Here is a 6,000-nt window from a genome sequence, read left to right as displayed (position 1 = left end):
GTTCACAAAAAGCTCTATGGTGACCATAAAAATGGAAAAATGGGGCAAAAAGATGTCTGTGCTCTATTCACTGTACACTGCAGATATGTTGGGTTATATGGCAAAGCAAAGCCCAGGTTACAGATGGAATTAAGGTTGCTAATCATTTGACTTTAAAATAGATTATGTGGGATATCAATATGAACCCAAACTAATCATGAGTGTCTTTAAATGTGGGAGCAGGAAACTGAAGGAATCAGAGAAATGGCAGTGTGAGGTTTCAGCTCAACGTTCCTGACTTCAAAAGTTAGTGAAGGAGGGCACCTGCCATGGAGCACAGGAGACATCTAGAAAGTGAAAAGGCAAGGAAAGTAATCTCTTCTAGATTTTCCAGAGGAAATGCAGCCTGACAATGATTAGCTGTTAGGCCAGTGAGACCAAACATTTCAGGCTTCTGACCACATGAAGTGTTAGGAAATTAAATTGCTGTTATTTAAGCTAATAAGTATATAGCAATGTGTTATATCAGCAATAGGAAACTAATACCACAACATTAAACAAAGCAACTCTGTGACCATGATGGACCAAGGCAAAAACAAGACCATGCCCAATCCTGTCTGAACACAGACAACATGAACATAACTCAAGTTACAAAAACTACTGAGCATTTCCCTTCCCTACGAAAGAGTGACTGCCTTTGTTACCAATGACTGCATTAGAATTCATCTGATACATTTCACCTGTGTGTAAGAGTTATTAAAACAGCCTGTCATAGAATTACTCATGCTTGCTGACAGCAGCAATCCAAAGCAAACCCCACTTCCTAAAACCCTTGCACAATCACCTAACACAAACCTAAATATTATATATTCTTACTATAATTTTCTTCCTGAAATGTCCTGTGATTCCACTAAATGGGTTCTCCCCACAGTACAATAATAAATAATCCTTTTTGGATTAATAGGCACAGCATAAGTCACTGATATTATAATACTGCTGGGTGGTGACAGGTGGTGTCTGCACTTGTGGTGACATAGCAACATAATATTTAAACTTGTGGAATCTCTATGTTGTGCACCAAAATAATGTAACATTACATGTCAACTATACTCAAATAAAATTAAAAATAAAGGAAACCATCTCTTCTCTTTCTTTTCCCAGCTTAATTTTTAAATTTTTCAATTATTACTTTTTCAATTCTACTATAGTTAACATACAGATCTTATGGAATCCATTTTCCTTTGACTGGCTTATTTCACTTAGCATAATACACTCTAGCTCCAACCACGTTGTTGCAAATGGCCAAGATCTCATTCTTTCTTATGGTTGAAGAATATTCCATCTTCCAGAATTTGACAATTGTAAATAATGCTGCTGTAATCATAGGGTTGTATATATCCTTTTCAATTGCTTTTCTTGCATTCTTTGGGTAAATACCCAGTAGTGTGGTTACTGGAATTTACAGTAGTTCTGATTTTAACTCTCTCAGGAACCTCCATACACTTTTACACAGTGGCTAGAATAGTTCGTATTCCCATAAATAGTGCAAAGGGTTTCTTTTTCATATCCGCACAAACACTTGTTGTTGTTGTTGTTGTTGTTGTTGTTGTTGTTGTTGTTGTTGTTGTTGTTGTCATTGTAGTTTGATTTGAATCTCCCTGATGATGAGTCATGTTGAGCATCTTTTCAGGTGTCTGTTTGTTATTAGCATGTCTTCTTTGGAAAAATGTTTGTTCATATATTCTGCCCATTTTTAATTGGATTATTTGTTTATTGGGAGCTGAGCTGCTAAGTTCTTTATACATTTTGAAAACTAACCCTTTATTGGCTATGTCCTTTGCAAATATCTTTTCTGATTCAGGAGGTTTTCTTTTAGTTTTGTTGATTGTTTCCTTTTTTGTACAGAAGTTTTTGTTTTAATGTACTCCCAATAGTTTATATTTGCTTTTATTTCCCTTGCCTCAGGATAGCTATCCAGAAAAATGTTGCTGCACTTAATGTCAGAGACATCACTGCCTGTCCTCTCTTCTAGGACTTTTATGGTTTCGGGTCTTGCATTTAGGTCTATAATTCATTTTGAATTTATTTTTATGTATGGTATAAGAAAGTGGTCCAGGTAAATTCTTTCCCATATAGCTGACCAGTTCTCCCAGCACCATTTGTTGAAGAAATGGTTTTTTCCCATTGGACATTCTTTCCTTCTTTGTTGAAGATTAACAGACCATAAAGTTGTGTTTGTTTGTGGTTTTTCTATTCTGTTCTGTTGATCTATGTGTCTATTTTTACACCAGTACCATTGATTACACTGTTATACTTTGATTATAACAGCTATGCGGTATAATTTGAAATCTAAAATTGTGATATTCCAGCTTTCATTTTCTTTTTCAAAACTGTTTTGGCTACTTAGGGTCTTTTCTGATTCCATATAAATTTTAATATATTCTTTTGTTCCAGTCGTGTGAAACATACTATTGGTGTTTTGATAGAATTGCATTACATATGTAAATTGCTTTGAATAATATAGACAATTTAAGAACGTTTGTTCTTTCAACAATTAGTATGGGATGTCTTTTCAGTTCTTTGCTTTGTCTTCAATTTCTTTCTTCAGTTTTTTAATAGTTTTCACAGTACAGTTCTTCCACCTCTTTAGTTAGGTTTATTCCTAGGTTTTATTGTTTTTAGTGCAACTGTAAATGGGATTGTTTTCTTAAATTCTCTTTCTGTTGCTTCATTATTAGTATGTAGAAATTCAATGGATTTCTGCACATTAATTTTATATCTTGTGAATTTACTGGGCACTCTCTTTGCTTACAGGATCCCCCTTGGTCACCTATTCTTTCAGCTTCTGTTTGTTCCGGAAGCTCTCTATGTCTCCTTCCATTATCAATGACAGCCTTACTGGATAAAGTATTCTTGGCTGCATGTTCTTCTCCTTTAGTACCCTGAATATATCATGCCAGCATTGTCTGTCCTGTCAGGTCTCTGTGGATAAGTCTGATGTAAGTCTGATGTTCTTACCTCTGTAGGTTAGGAAACTCTTATCTTGAGCTTTTTTTCAGGATTTTCTATTTATCTCTGAATTTTATAAGCTTCACTATTATATGTAGGGGTTTTGATCTGTTTTTTTTTTTTTATTTTGGGAGGGGTCCTCTCTATCTCTTGCACATGAATGCCTGTTTTCTTGTCCAGATTAAGGAAGTTCTCAGCTGTGGTTTGTTCAAGTACACCTTCTGGCCCTCTCTCTCTCCACCCTCAGGCACCCCACAAATTCTGATGTTGGTACATTTGTAGCACCACTGATTTTGCAAAGCCTCCCCTCTTGGCCTATTAGTTGTTTTTCTCTCTTTACCTCAACTTCCTTCCTTTCCATTAACTTGTCTTCTGTGTCACTTACCTTTTTTCATCCTCATTTACCCTAACTACTAGAACATCCAATTTAGACTGCATCTCATTTAGAGCATTTTTTATTTCAACCTGATTAGATCTCCTTTCTGCAATAAGAGATTCTCTAGTGTCTTTTATGCTTTTTTTTTCAAGTCCAACTAGTAACTTTATAATTATTATCCTGAATTCCAGCTCTGAGAGTTTATTTATATCCGTATTGAGTAGATCTATGGCAGGGAGTATTACCTCTGGTTCTTCGTTTTGTTGTGAATTCCTCCTTCTATTCATTTTGCTCAGAGAAGAATGGATAAACAGGTGGTCAGAATAAAAAATGTCAACCATGACCTAAGAAAAATCCACACTAGAGAAATCCAAAGAGGTCAGAAAACAAACAAACAAACAACAACAACAACAAAAAAAAACAATAGAAAAAAACAAAAGACAAAGGCAAAGAAGAAATAAGGGGGGGGGAGCATACTCTCATAGGGTGGACAAAGCAGAATGGCCCTCTTGGTCCTGACTGAATTTTGGTCTGTGTGTTAGAGGAATCTATGTCCCAAAATTGTAAAGAAAACCAAACATATATACACCAAACTAAAACTGAATAGAGTGAAAGGAAGCCAAAAATGAAAAAAAAATATAGCTATAAAGTATAAATGTAAAAAATGAAAGTTAAGAAAAGACTTAAAAATGAACTGTTGATAAAATAAGAAAATAGTTGAAAGTGAAAAAAAGTGAAAAAAGAAGAAAAAAATAAAAAAATTTTAAACAGTAAGATAATGAGTCATGAGACAAAACCTCCAATTTTACATACTATTTTCCTTGTGCTAGAGTTTTCAAATCTTGTGTGGTCCATAACTGCTAATCACCTGTTTTTACACCTGGTCTACTGGGAGAGGGGCCTGCTGCACTCCTACTCAGGTGTCCTTGCTTGGGCATTGTTGCACCACCCCGTGCCAGGGGAGCAGGCTCAGTGTAAGCTGGTCCTCTGTGTGGCTTTTGTTCTCTGAAGGCTTTTTGTACCTCTTTAGAGAATCAAAATAAAAATGGTCACATTGAGATACCACCTAACGCCAGTTAGAATGGCAAAAATTTACAAGGCAGGAAAGAGAAATGTTGGAAAGGATGTGGAGAAAGGGGATCCCCCTTACACTGTTGGTGGGAATGCAAGTTGCTGCAGCCATTTTGGAAAACAGTATGGAGGTCCCTTAAAAAGTTAAAAATTGAGCCACCCTATGATCCAGCAATTGCACTACTGGGTATTTACCCCAATGATACAGACGTAGGGAAGAGAAGGGCCATATGCACCCCAATGTTCATAGCACCATTGTCTGCAATAGCTAAATTGTGGAAGGAGCTGAGATGCCCTTCAATGGATGACTGGATTAAGAAGATGTGGTCCATATATACAATGGAATATTACTCAGCCATCAAAAAGAATGATTTCACATTTGCAGCAACATGGACAGGACTGGAGGAGATAATACTAATTGAAATAAGTCAAGCAGAGAAAGACAATTATCATATGGTTTCACTCATTTATGGAACATAAGAAGGAGGAAGATTGGTAGGAGAAGAAAGGGAAGAAGAAGGGGGGGTAAACAGAAGGGGGAATGAAGCATGGGAGACTATGGACTCTGGGAAACAAACTGAGAGGTTTAGAGGGGAGGGGGTGGGGGATTGGGATAGGCCAGTGATGGGTATTAAGGGGGGCATGTATTGCATGGTGCACTGGGTGTTATATGCAAGTAATGAATCATGGAACTTTACATCAAAAACTAGGGATGTACTGTATGGTGACCAACATAACATAATAAAATATTGTTATAAAAAAATGGCCATGACTGATCTCCAGTCTCAGAAATGAAAGATCTGGGTCCACTCTCTTCAGTAAACCCTCAGAGATAAACAGTCTTCATTCTTTTGTGTGCCAAACTCTGAAGACTCCTGCAGTGCACATCTGCACCAATCTCCTGGGGGAAGTAGGAGGGTCCTGTGTTAATGCACCTTATAGGGCCCTGGATCAGAAAGCAGGTGCCATACTGTTGGCTCACCCACTCTGTGTGGAAGGCAGAGGGGAAGGCCGGGGGCCCCAAGTTCCTGTCCTTTGCATGGTCCGCATGCAGAGAACTGTCACCCGGTCGAGTCCTGGCTCTCAGTTTACGGTGATCCACGCTGAAAGCCTCTCCCAGGCTTGCTGATTATATCCAGTTTCCCCATTCCAAAGTTTAGGAACTCTATGGCTCAGGCACACCCATCATTTCTGTGACTCCAGGCATCCTTAGACCACACTGTCCCACCTAGAATTTTGTCCCTTTTCATGCCCTGAGTTCCTCTCAGGCAGGGATGTCTCTAACTGGAGAGGATTTCTAAGGGTTTGGATTTTTCCCTCTTGGCCTACATCACTTTCTGGTAACTGCTTTACTGAGGCTCCCTACCCCTACTGTTTATCTTTTGATATCTCCCCTCAGATTCACATCTCCACATGTTCTACCTTGCAAAAAGTTGTCATTTTCCATTTATAGAGTTCCAGATATTCTTTTCTTATATCTCAGGTTGAATTTAAGGGTGTTCAGAATGATTTGATAGTTATCTAGCTAAATTCAAGTGAACAGATGAAACATGATCCCCACTCTT

This window comes from Ursus maritimus, unplaced genomic scaffold (assembly GCF_017311325.1).
Source record: "Ursus maritimus isolate PB19 unplaced genomic scaffold, ASM1731132v1 scaffold_5, whole genome shotgun sequence".
Classification (NCBI taxonomy): domain Eukaryota; kingdom Metazoa; phylum Chordata; class Mammalia; order Carnivora; family Ursidae; genus Ursus; species Ursus maritimus.
The sequence above is the reverse complement of the archived record's forward strand: the minus strand, read 5'-3'. Positions refer to the sequence as shown.